General features: G+C 58.9%; 1 protein-coding gene across 1 annotated transcript in view; it reads right to left on the reverse strand.

The window, feature by feature from the left end:
* The window catches only part of LOC141126627 (rho-related GTP-binding protein RhoG), a 52,265-nt gene extending 40,978 nt beyond the window's left edge, over positions 1–11,287 (reverse strand). Inside the window, exon 1 of the mRNA XM_073612547.1 lies at positions 9,900–11,287. The gene's annotated coding sequence lies outside the window, so the exon portion shown is untranslated. The remainder of the gene's footprint in view (positions 1–9,899) is intronic.
* Positions 11,288–11,491: the final 204 nt, after the last annotated feature.

Genomic DNA, 11,491 nt, shown 5'->3' on the forward strand with positions numbered 1-11,491 from the left:
TGGGATGAAGCCTCTAATCCCGGGAATCAGGTCATGGAACCCGGAGTCTCTGTAGAGTCTGGGGAGGGATGAAGCCCCTAATCCCTGGAATCAGGTCATGGAACCCGGAGTCTCTGTAGAGTCTGGGGAGGGATGAAGCCCCTAATCCTGGGAATCAGGTCATGGAACCCGGAGTCTCTGTAGAGTCTGGGGAGGGATGAAGCCCCTAATCCCGGGAATCAGGTCATGGAACCCGGAGTCTCTGTAGAGTCTGGGGAGGGATGAAGCCCCTAATCCCGGGAATCAGGTCATGGAACCCGGAGTCTCTGTAGAGTCTGGGGAGGGATGAAGCCCCTAATCCCGGGAATCAGGTCATGGAACCCGGAGTCTCTGTAGAGTCTGGGGAGGGATGAAGCCCCTAATCCCGGGAATCAGGTCATGGAACCTGGAGTCTCTGTAGAGTCTGGGGAGGGATGAAGCCCCTAATCCTGGGAATCAGGTCATGGAACCCGGAGTCTCTGTAGAGTCTGGGGAGGGATGAAGCCTCTAATCCCGGGAATCAGGTCATGGAACCCAGAGTCTCTGTAGAGTCTGGGGAGGGATGAAGCCCCTAATCCTGGGAATCAGGTCATGGAACCCGGAGTCTCTGTAGAGTCTGGGGAGGGATGAAGCCCCTAATCCCGGGAATCAGGTCATGGAACCCGGAGTCTCTGTAGAGTCTGGGGAGGGATGAAGCTCCTAATCCCGGGAATCAGGTCATGGAACCCGGAGTCTCTGTAGAGTCTGGGGAGGGATGAAGCCCTTAATCCCGGGAATCAGGTCATGGAACCCGGAGTCTCTGTAGAGTCTGGGGAGGGATGAAGCCCCTAATCCCAGGAATCAGGTCATGGAACCCGGAGTCTCTGTAGAGTCTGGGGAGGGATGAAGCCTCTAATCCCAGGAATCAGGTCATGGAACCTGGAGTCTCTGTAGAGTCTGGGGAGGGATGAAGCCTCTAATCTCGGGAATCAGGTCATGGAACCCGGAGTCTCTGTAGAGTCTGGGGAGGGATGAAGTCCCTAATCCTGGGAATCAGGTCATGGAACCCGGAGTCTCTGTAGAGTCTTGGGAGGGATGAAGCCCCTAATCCCAGGAATCAGGTCATGGAACCTGGAGTCTCTGTAGAGTCTGGGGAGGGATGAAGCCCCTAATCCTGGGAATCAGGTCATGGAACCCGGAGTCTCTGTAGAGTCTGGGGAGGGATGAAGCCCCTAATCCTGGGAATCAGGTCATGGAACCCGGAGTCTCTGTAGAGTATGGGGAGGGATGAAGCCTCTAATCCCGGGAATCAGGTCATGGAACCCGGAGTCTCTGTAGAGTCTGGGGAGGGATGAAGCCCCTAATCCCAGGAATCAGGTCATGGAACTCGGAGTCTCTGTAGAGTCTGGGGAGGGATGAAGCCTCTAATCCCAGGAATCAGGTCATGGAACCTGGAGTCTCTGTAGAGTCTGGGGAGAGATGAAGCCTCTAATCCCAGGAATCAGGTAATGGAACCCGGAGTCTCTGTAGAGTCTGGGGAGGGATGAAGCCCCTAATCCTGGGAATCAGGTCATGGAACCCGGAGTCTCTGTAGAGTCTGGGGAGGGATGAAGCCCCTAATCCCGGGAATCAGGTCATGGAACCCGGAGTCTCTGTAGAGTCTGGGGAGGGATGAAGCCCCTAATCCTGGGAATCAGGTCATGGAACCCGGAGTCTCTGTAGAGTATGGGGAGGGATGAAGCCTCTAATCCCGGGAATCAGGTCATGGAACCCGGAGTCTCTGTAGAGTCTGGGGAGGGATGAAGCCCCTAATCCCAGGAATCAGGTCATGGAACTCGGAGTCTCTGTAGAGTCTGGGGAGGGATGAAGCCTCTAATCCCAGGAATCAGGTCATGGAACCTGGAGTCTCTGTAGAGTCTGGGGAGAGATGAAGCCTCTAATCCCAGGAATCAGGTAATGGAACCCGGAGTCTCTGTAGAGTCTGGGGAGGGATGAAGCCCCTAATCCTGGGAATCAGGTCATGGAACCCGGAGTCTCTGTAGAGTCTGGGGAGGGATGAAGCCCCTAATCCCGGGAATCAGGTCATGGAACCTGGAATCTCTGTAGAGTCTGGGGAGGGATGAAGCCCCTAATCCTGGGAATCAGGTCATGGAACCCGGAGTCTCTGTAGAGTCTGGGGAGGGATGAAGCCTCTAATCCTGGGAATCAGGTCATGGAACCCGGAGTCTCTGTAGAGTCTGGGGTGGGATGAAGCCTCTAATCCCGGGAATCAGGTCATGGAACCCGGAGTCTCTGTAGAGTCTGGGGAGGGATGAAGCCCCTAATCCCAGGAATCAGGTCATCGAACCCGGAGTCTCTGTAGAGTCTGGGGAGGGATGAAGCCTCTAATCCCGGGAATCAGGTCATGGAACCCGGAGTCTCTGTAGAGCCGGGGGGAGGGATGAAGCCCCTAATCCTGGGAATCAGGTCATGGAACCTGGAGTCTCTGTAGAGTCTGGGGAGGGATGAAGCCCCTAATCCTGGGAATCAGGTCATGGAACCCGGAGTCTCTGTAGAGTCTGGGGAGGGATGAAGCCCCTAATCCCGGGAATCAGGTCATGGAACCTGGAGTCTCTGTAGAGTCTGGGGAGGGATGAAGCCCCTAATCCTGGGAATCGGGTCATGGAACCCGGAGTCTCTGTAGAGTCTGGGGAGGGATGAAGCCTCTAATCCCGGGAATCAGGTCATGGAACCCAGAGTCTCTGTAGAGTCTGGGGAGGGATGAAGCCCCTAATCCTGGGAATCAGGTCATGGAACCCGGAGTCTCTGTAGAGTCTGGGGAGGGATGAAGCCTCTAATCCCGGGAATCAGGTCATGGAACCCGGAGTCTCTGTAGAGTCTGGGGAGGGATGAAGCCCCTAATCCCGGGAATCAAGTCATGGAACCCGGAGTCTCTGTAGAGTCTGGGGAGGGATGAAGCCCCTAATCCCGGGAATCAGGTCATGGAACCCGGAGTCTCTGTAGAGTCTGGGGAGGGATGAAGCCCCTAATCCCAGGAATCAGGTCATGGAACCCGGAGTCTCTGTAGAGTCTGGGGAGGGATGAAGCCTCTAATCCCAGGAATCAGGTCATGGAACCTGGAGTCTCTGTAGAGTCTGGGGAGGGATGAAGCATCTAATCTCGGGAATCAGGTCATGGAACCCGGAGTCTCTATAGAGTCTGGGGAGGGATGAAGCCCCTAATCCTGGGAATCAGGTCATGGAACCCGGAGTCTCTGTAGAGTCTGGGGAGGGATGAAGCCCCTAATCCCAGGAATCAGGTCATGGAACCTGGAGTCTCTGTAGAGTCTGGGGAGGGATGAAGCCCCTAATCCCGGGAATCAGGTCATGGAACAAGGAGTCTCTGTAGAGTCTGGGGAGGGTTGAAGCCTCTAATCCTGGGAATCAGGTCATGGAACCTGGAGTCTCTGTAGAGTCTGGGGAGGGATGAAGCCCCTAATCCCGGGAATCAGGTCATGGAACCCGGAGTCTCTGTAGAGTCTGGGGAGAGATGAAGCCCCTAATCCTGGGAATCAGGTCATGGAACCCGGAGTCTCTGTAGAGTCTGGGGAGGGATGAAGCCTCTAATCCCGGGAATCAGGTCATGGAACCCGGAGTCTCTGTAGAGTCTGGGGAGCGATGAAGCCTCTAATCCCAGGAATCAGGTCATGGAACCTGGAGTCTCTGTAGAGTCTGGGGAGAGATGAAGCCTCTAATCCTGGGAATCAGGTCATGGAACCCAGAGTCTCTGTAGAGTCTGGGGAGGGATGAAGCCCCTAATCCTGGGAATCAGGTCATGGAACCCGGAGTCTCTGTAGAGTCTGGGGAGGGATGAAGCCCCTAATCCCGGGAATCAGGTCATGGAACCTGGAGTCTCTGTAGAGTCTGGGGAGGGATGAAGCCCCTAATCCTGGGAATCAGGTCATGGAACCCGGAGTCTCTGTAGAGTCTGGGGAGGGATGAAGCCCCTAATCCCGGGAATCAGGTCATGGAACCTGGAGTCTCTGTAGAGTCTGGGGAGGGATGAAGCCCCTAATCCTGGGAATCAGGTCATGGAACCCGGAGTCTCTGTAGAGTCTGGGGAGGGATGAAGCCTCCAATCCCGGGAATCAGGTCATGGAACCCAGAGTCTCTGTAGAGTCTGGGGAGGGATGAAGCCCCTAATCCTGGGAATCAGGTCATGGAACCCGGAGTCTCTGTAGAGTCTGGGGTGGGATAAAGCCTCTAATCCTGGGAATCAGGTCATGGAACCCGGAGTCTCTGTAGAGTCTGGGGAGGGATGAAGCCTCTAATCCCGGGAATCAGGTCATGGAACCCGGAGTCTCTGTAGAGCCGGGGGGAGGGATGAAGCCCCTAATCCTGAGAATCAGGTAGAAGAACCCAGAGTGGAGGGGGGTTGGTGCGGTGGAGGGGGGCTGGCGGCACAGAGGGGGGTTGGTGCGGTTGAGGGGGGGCTGGTGGCACAGAGGCGGGTTGGTGCGGTGGAGGGGGGTCAGGCACAGGGTGGAGTTGGTGCGGGGGGGGCTGGTGGCACAGAGGGGGATTGGTGCAGTGGAGGGGGGCTGGTGGCACAAAGGGGCTTTGGTGCAGTGGAGGGGGGCTGGTGGCACAAAGGGGGTTTGGTGCGGTGGAGGGGGGCCAGGCACAGGGTGGAGTTGGTGCGGGGGGGGGCTGGTGGCACAGAGGGGGATTGGTGCAATGGAGGGGGTTGGTGGCACAGAGGGGGGTTGGTGGCACAGAGGGGGGTTGGTGCGGTGGATGGGGGCCAGGCACAGGGTGGAGTTGGTGCGGGGGGGCTGGTGGCACAGTGGGGGATTGGTGCGATGGAGGAGGGCTGATGGCACAGAGGGGAATTGGTGTGGTGGAGGGGGGCTGGTGGCACAGAGGTGGATTGGTGTGGTGGAGGGGGACTGGTGGCACAGAGGGGGGTTTGTGTGGTGGAGGGGGGCCAGGCACAGGGTGGAGTTGGTGCGGGGGGGGGCCTGGTGGCACAGAGGGGCTTGGTGTGATGGGGGGGCTGGTGGCACAGAGGGGGGTTGGTGGCACAGAGGGGGATTTCTTCAGTGGAGGTGGGCTGGTGGCACAGAGGGGGTTTGGTGGCACAGAGGGGGATTTCTTCGGTGGAGGGGGGCTGGTGGCACAGAGGGGGGGTGGTATGGTGGAGGGGGACTAGTGGCACAGAGGAGTGGCACAGAGGTGGAGGGGGGAGGGTTCGGTGGAGGGGGTTGGTGGCACAGAGGGAGATTGGTGCGGTGGAGGTGGATTGGTGGCACAGAGGGGGGCTGGTGGGGTGGAGGGGGGCTGGTGGCACAGAGGAGGGTTGGTGGGGTGGAGGGGGGCTGGTGGCACAGAGGGGGGCTGGTGGCACAGAGGGGGATTGGTGCGGTGGAGGAAGGCTGGTGGAAAAGAGGGGGGTTGGTGGTGTGAAGAGGGGCTGGTGGCACTGAGGGAGGTTGGTGCGGTGGACGGGGCTGGTGGCACAGAGGAGGGTTGGTGGGGTGGAGGGGGGCTGGTGGCACAGAGGGGGGCTGGTGGCACAGAGGGGGATTGGTGCGGTGGAGGAAGGCTGGTGGCACAGAGGGGGGTTGGTGGTGTGAAGAGGGGCTGGTGGCATAGAGGGAGGTTGGTGCGGTGGACGGGGCTGGTGGCACAGAGGGGGGCTGGTGGCACAGAGGGGGGTTGGTGGGGTGGAGGGGGGCTGGTTGCACAGAGGGGGGCTGGTGGCACAGAGGGGGGCTGGTGGAGTAGAGGGGGGCTGGTGGCACAGAGGGGGGTTGGTGGGGTGGAGGGGGGCTGGTGGCACAGAGGGAGATTGATGCGGTGGAGGTGGATTGGTGGGGTGGAGGGGGGCTGGTGGCAAAGAGGAGGGTTGGTGGGGTGAAGGGGGGCTGGTGGCACAGAGGGGGGTTGGTGGGGTGGAGGGGGACTGGTGGCACAGAGGGGGTTGGTGGGGTGGAGGTGGACTGGTGGCGTGGAGGGGGGCTGGTGGCACAGAGGGAGGCTGTTGGGGTGGAGGGGGATTGGTGGCACAGAGGGGGTTGGTGGGGTGGAGGGGGGCTGGTGGCACAGAGGGGAGCCTGTGGGGTGGAGGGGGGCTGGTGGCACAGAGGGGGGCTGGTTGCACAGAGGGAGATGGGTGCGGTGGAGGTGGATTGGTGGCACAGAGGGGGGCTGGTGGCACAGAGGGGGGTTGGTGGGGTGGAAGGGGGCTGGTTGCACAGAGGGGGGCTGGTGGCACAGAGGGGGGTTGGTGGGGTGGAGGGGGGCTGGTGGCACAGAGGGAGATTGATGCGGTGGAGGTGGATTGGTGGGGTGGAGGGGGGCTGGTGGCAAAGAGGAGGGTTGGTGGGGTGAAGGGGGGCTGGTGGCACAGAGGGGGGTTGGTGGGGTGGAGGGGGACTGGTGGCACAGAGGGGGTTGGTGGGGTGGAGGTGGACTGGTGGCGTGGAGGGGGGCTGGTGGCACAGAGGGAGGCTGTTGGGGTGGAGGGGGATTGGTGGCACAGAGGGGGTTGGTGGGGTGGAGGGGGGCTGGTGGCACAGAGGGGGGCTGGTTGCACAGAGGGAGATGGGTGCGGTGGAGGTGGATTGGTGGCACAGAGGGGGGTTGGTGGGGTGGAAGGGGGCTGGTGGCACAGAGGGGGATTGGTGGGGTGGAGGGGGGCTTGTGGCACAGAGGGGGGTTAGTGGGGTGGGGGTGGATTGGTGGCACAGAGGGGGGCTGGTGAGACAGAGGGGGGTTGGTGGCACAGAGGGGAGCTGGTGGCACAGAGGGTGGTTGGTGCGGTGGAGGGGGGCTGGTGGCATAGAGGGGGGTTAGTGGGGTGGAGGGGGGCTGGTGGCACAGAGGGAGATTGGTGCGGTGGAGGTAGATTGGTGGCACAGAGGGGGGCTGGTGGCACAGAGGGGGGTTGGTGGCACAGAGGGGGGCTTGGTGCGGTGGAGGGGGGCTGGTGGCACAGAGGGGGGTTGGTGGCACAGAGGGGGGCTGGTGGCACAGAGGGGGGTTGGTGGGGTGGAGGGGGGCTGGTGGCACAGAGGGGGGTTGGTGGGGTGGAGGGGGACTGGTGGCACAGAGGGAGATTGGTGTGGTGGAGGTGGATTGGTGGCACAGAGGGGGGCTGGTGGCACAGAGGGGGGTTGGTGGCACAGAGGGGGGCTGGTGGCACAGAGGGGGGTTGGTGGCACAGAGGGGGGCTGGTGGCACAGAGGGGGGTTGGTGTGGTGGAGGGAGGCTGGTGGCACAGAGGGGGGTTGGTGAGGTGGAGGGGGGCTGGTGGCACAGAGGGGGGTTAGTGGGGTGGAGGGGGGCTGGTGGCACAGCGGGAGATTGGTGCGGTGGAGGTGGATTGGTGGCACAGAGGGGGGTTGGTGGGGTGGAGGGGGGCTGGTAGCACAGAGAGGGGTTGGTGAGGTGGAGGGGGGCTGGTGGCACAGAGGGGGGTTAGTGGGGTGGAGGTGGATTGGTGGCACAGAGGGGGGCTGGTTTGACAGAGGGGGGTTGGTGGCACAGAGGGTGGCTGGTGGCACAGAGGGTGGTTGGTGCGGTGGAGGGGGGCTGGTGGCAGAGAGGGGGGTTGGTGTGGTGGAGGGGGACTGGTGGCACAGAGGGGGGTTGGTGGGGTGGAGGGGGGTTGGTGGCACAGAGGGGGGTTGGTGGCAAAGAGGGGGGGTTGGTGCGGTGGAGGGGGGGTAGGTGGCAAAAAAGGGGGTGTAAATTCCTCCAATAGGTATGAGCAAAACATTGTCACTATGAGCAGTATGAGTGACTGATCACTGGAATCCACCAATAAAAGAGTGAGCTTATTTGGCATATATAATGACATCACACAGCCCACCCCCTGTGATTGGCTCCTTCCACAGACCAGGATCAGATGGAGCATTCAACCTGTAACATAATTTCATCAAACCATCTCCTGGTGACACCGAGACCAACAGAGCGCAATAATCCTCCTGGGGGACATGATAATCTCACCATCCCTGTGCTGAGTTCCCGGGTCTGTACACCCGCTGTGCCCATTATGAGGGGTTCCCACCATCCCTGTGCTGAGTTCCCGGGTCTGTACACCCGCTGTGCCCATTATGAGGGGTTCCCACCATCCCTGTGCTGAGTTCTCGGGTCTGTACACCCGCTGTGCCCATTATGAGGGGTTCCCACCATCCCTGTGCTGAGTTCCCGGGTCTGTACACCCGCTGTGCCCATTATGAGGGGTTCCCACCATCCCTGTGCTGAGTTCCCGGGTCTGTACACCCGCTGTGCCCATTATGAGGGGTTCCCACCATCCCTGTGCTGAGTTCCCGGGTCTGTGCCCATTATGAGGGGTTCCCACCATCCCTGTGCTGAGTTCCCGGGTCTGTACACCCGCTGTGCCCAATGTGAGGGGTTCCCACCATCCCTGTGCTGAGTTCCTGGGTCTGTACACCCGCTGTGCCCATTATGAGGGGTTCCCACCATCCCTGTGCTGAGTTCCCGGGTCTGTACACCCGCTGTGCCCATTATTAGGGGTTCCCACCATCCCTGTGCTGAGTTCCCGGGTCTGTACACCCGCTGTGCCCATTATGAGAGGTTCTCACCATCCCTGTGCTGAGTTCCCGGGTCTGTACACCCGCTGTGCCCATTATGAGGGGTTCTCACCATCCCTGTGCTGAGTTCCCGGGTCTGTACACCCGCTGTGCCCATTATGAGGGGTTCTCACCATCCCTGTGCTGAGTTCCCGGGTCTGTACACCCGCTGTGCCCATTATGAGGGGTTCTCACCATCTCTGTGCTGAGTTCCCGGGTCTGTGCCCATTATGAGGGGTTCCCACCATCCCTGTGCTGAGTTCCTGGGTCTGTACACCCGCTGTGCCCAATGTGAGGGGTTCCCACCATCCCTGTGCTGAGTTCCTGGGTCTGTACACCCGCTGTGCCCATTATGAGGGGTTCTCACCATCCCTGTGCTGAGTTCCCAGGTCTGTACACCCGCTGTGCCCATTATGAGGGGTTCTCACCATCCCTGTGCTGAGTTCCCGGGTCTGTACACCCGCTGTGCCCATTATGAGGGGTTCTCACCATCTCTGTGCTGAGTTCCCGGGTCTGTGCCCATTATGAGGGGTTCCCACCATCCCTGTGCTGAGTTCCCGGGTCTGTACACCCGCTGTGCCCAATGTGAGGGGTTCTCACCATCCCTGTGCTGAGTTCCCGGGTCTGTACACCCGCTGTGCCCATTATGAGGGGTTCCCACCATCCCTGTGCTGAGTTCCTGGGTCTGTACACCCGCTGTGCCCATTATGAGGAGTTCTCACCATCCCTGTGCTGAGTTCCCGGGTCTGTACACCCGCTGTGCCCATTATGAGGGGTTCTCACCATCCCTGTGCTGAGTTCCCGGGTCTGTACACCCGCTGTGCCCATTATGAGGGGTTCCCACCATCCCTGTGCTGAGTTCCCAGGTCTGTACACCTGCTGTGCCCATTATGAGGGGTTCCCACCTATCCTGTGCTGAGGTTTTGATGGGAACATTAGAGTGTAAGCTCCTTTGGTACAGAGACTGATGTGACAGCACTGCAGTATATGTCAGAGCTATATATATAGAATTCATAGGATGAGGCATTTTTGGAGGGGAGAGGGTGCAGTAGAATGAATATTTGCTCTAATCTGAGGGAGGGGTTAGCTCTGATGGAGGATTTTCGGGTCCCCACCCTCTGGTTTCATTATTAGTCAGGGTGGAACAGCTCAGGGAGAGGACCTCCACCCAGATTCCTACAAGAGGAAGAGTCATGCTGGTAACTACATCTCTCAGCAGGTTCTACCAGTCTCCTTCTATTGGAGAGTGCTGGAAAAGATAAATGTAAATTCCACGGGGAGTCACCTTTTAAGGCTGAAACCATAAAAAATAGAAGACACTCACCGCTCATATCTCTGGGGGCAGAAAGGGTCTCCTCCGGGTGCTGTGAGTTGGCTAGTAAAACTCAGGAGTCTCCTGGGTTTTCAAAGAGGTCCCCAAGCAAGTTCTGGTCTCTTGGAGGTTTTGGGAGATCGGTGGTCAGTAGAGGTCCTCTGGGTATTGGAAGGTCCTGGATAGATCAGGAGAAGTCCTATGGGTTTTGAGAGGTCCGGCAGTGTTCTGGAGAGGTCCTCTGGATATTGGGAGGTTCTGCAATAGCCAGAAGGGGTCCTTTGGACTTTGTGAGTTCCTGCAGTGGCCAGGAGAAGCCCTCTGGGTATTGGGAGTTCAGATTTCAGATTCAGATGCAGAATACTTTACTAATCCCAAATGGAGATCCTCTGGGTATTGGAAGGTCCCAGATAGATCAGGAGAAGTCCAATGCAAATTGTGAGATCCTGCAGTGGTCAGGAGAAGTCTTCTGGGTATTGCGGGGTCCTGAAGTGGTCAGGAGAGGTCCTTTGGGGTTTGGGAGGTTCGGCAGTGGACAGGAGAGGTCTTCTGGGTATTTAGAGGTCCTTCAGTGGTCAGTGTAGATCCTTTGAGTTTTGGAAAGTATTGCAGTGGCAAGGAGAGGTTACCTGCGTATTATGAGATCACGCAGGGGTCAGAGGAGGTCCTTTGGGTATTGCGAGGTTCTGCATTAGCCAGGACAGGTCCTCTGGATATTAGGAGGTCCAGCAGTAGCCAGGGAAGGTCCTCTGGGTACTAGGACGTCCGGCAGGAGAGGTTCTATGGGTATTGAGAGGTCCTGCAGTGGCCAGTAGATGTTGTCTTGGTCCTGAGTGGCCAGAAAAGTCTTATGGGAACTAGAAGGTCTGGCAGTAGCCAGGAGAGGTCCTCTGGGTATTGGGAGGTCCTGCAGTGGCCAGGAGAGGTTGTCTGGGTCCTGGGTGGCCTGGGTGGCCAGGAAAGATTTTCTGGGAACTAGAAGGTCCGGCAGTGGCCAGGAGAGGTCCTCGTGGTATTGGGAGGTCCTGCAGTTGCCCGAAGAGGTCCTGTGGGTATTGAAATGTCCTTTAGTGACAAGGAGAAGTCGTCTGGGTATAGGCTGGTCCTGTAGCGGCCAGGAGAGGTCCTGTGGGTATTGGGAGGTCCTGCAGTTACCAGGAGAGGTTCTGTAGGTATTGGGAGATCCTGCAGTGGCCAGGAATGGTCCTCTGGGTTGAGGAGGGCGCTGTAACCTCCGTCGGTCCTCAGGGATGTTGGTGAGAGCGCGGATGAAGTATTTTAGGGCGTATGGAGGCGAGAGAGTAATGCAGAAGTGAGTTTAGCAGAAGGAAGTGACTGGGAGGAAGTTAAGACACAGCACAGCCAGTTCTCATACTGCTCCCCCTCTCTCTCTCCACACATTGGAGGGATTCCAGAAACAGGGCCGGGGTCTGTGCTGAGGGATGATGGGGGCCACAGGTCACATCTGGAGAAGATCAGGAGGAGGAAGAGGGGACATTGCAGGGACTTCGAGGAGCCCATCCCACCACAAATCTCCCAGAACAAGCCCAATATTTGATAATAAACCTTTGCTAGTTCCTCTTCTGAGCTGACGGTCCCTCCTG

The sequence above is a fragment of the Aquarana catesbeiana genome, linkage group LG02 (genome assembly GCF_042186555.1).
Source record: "Aquarana catesbeiana isolate 2022-GZ linkage group LG02, ASM4218655v1, whole genome shotgun sequence".
Taxonomy (NCBI): domain Eukaryota; kingdom Metazoa; phylum Chordata; class Amphibia; order Anura; family Ranidae; genus Aquarana; species Aquarana catesbeiana.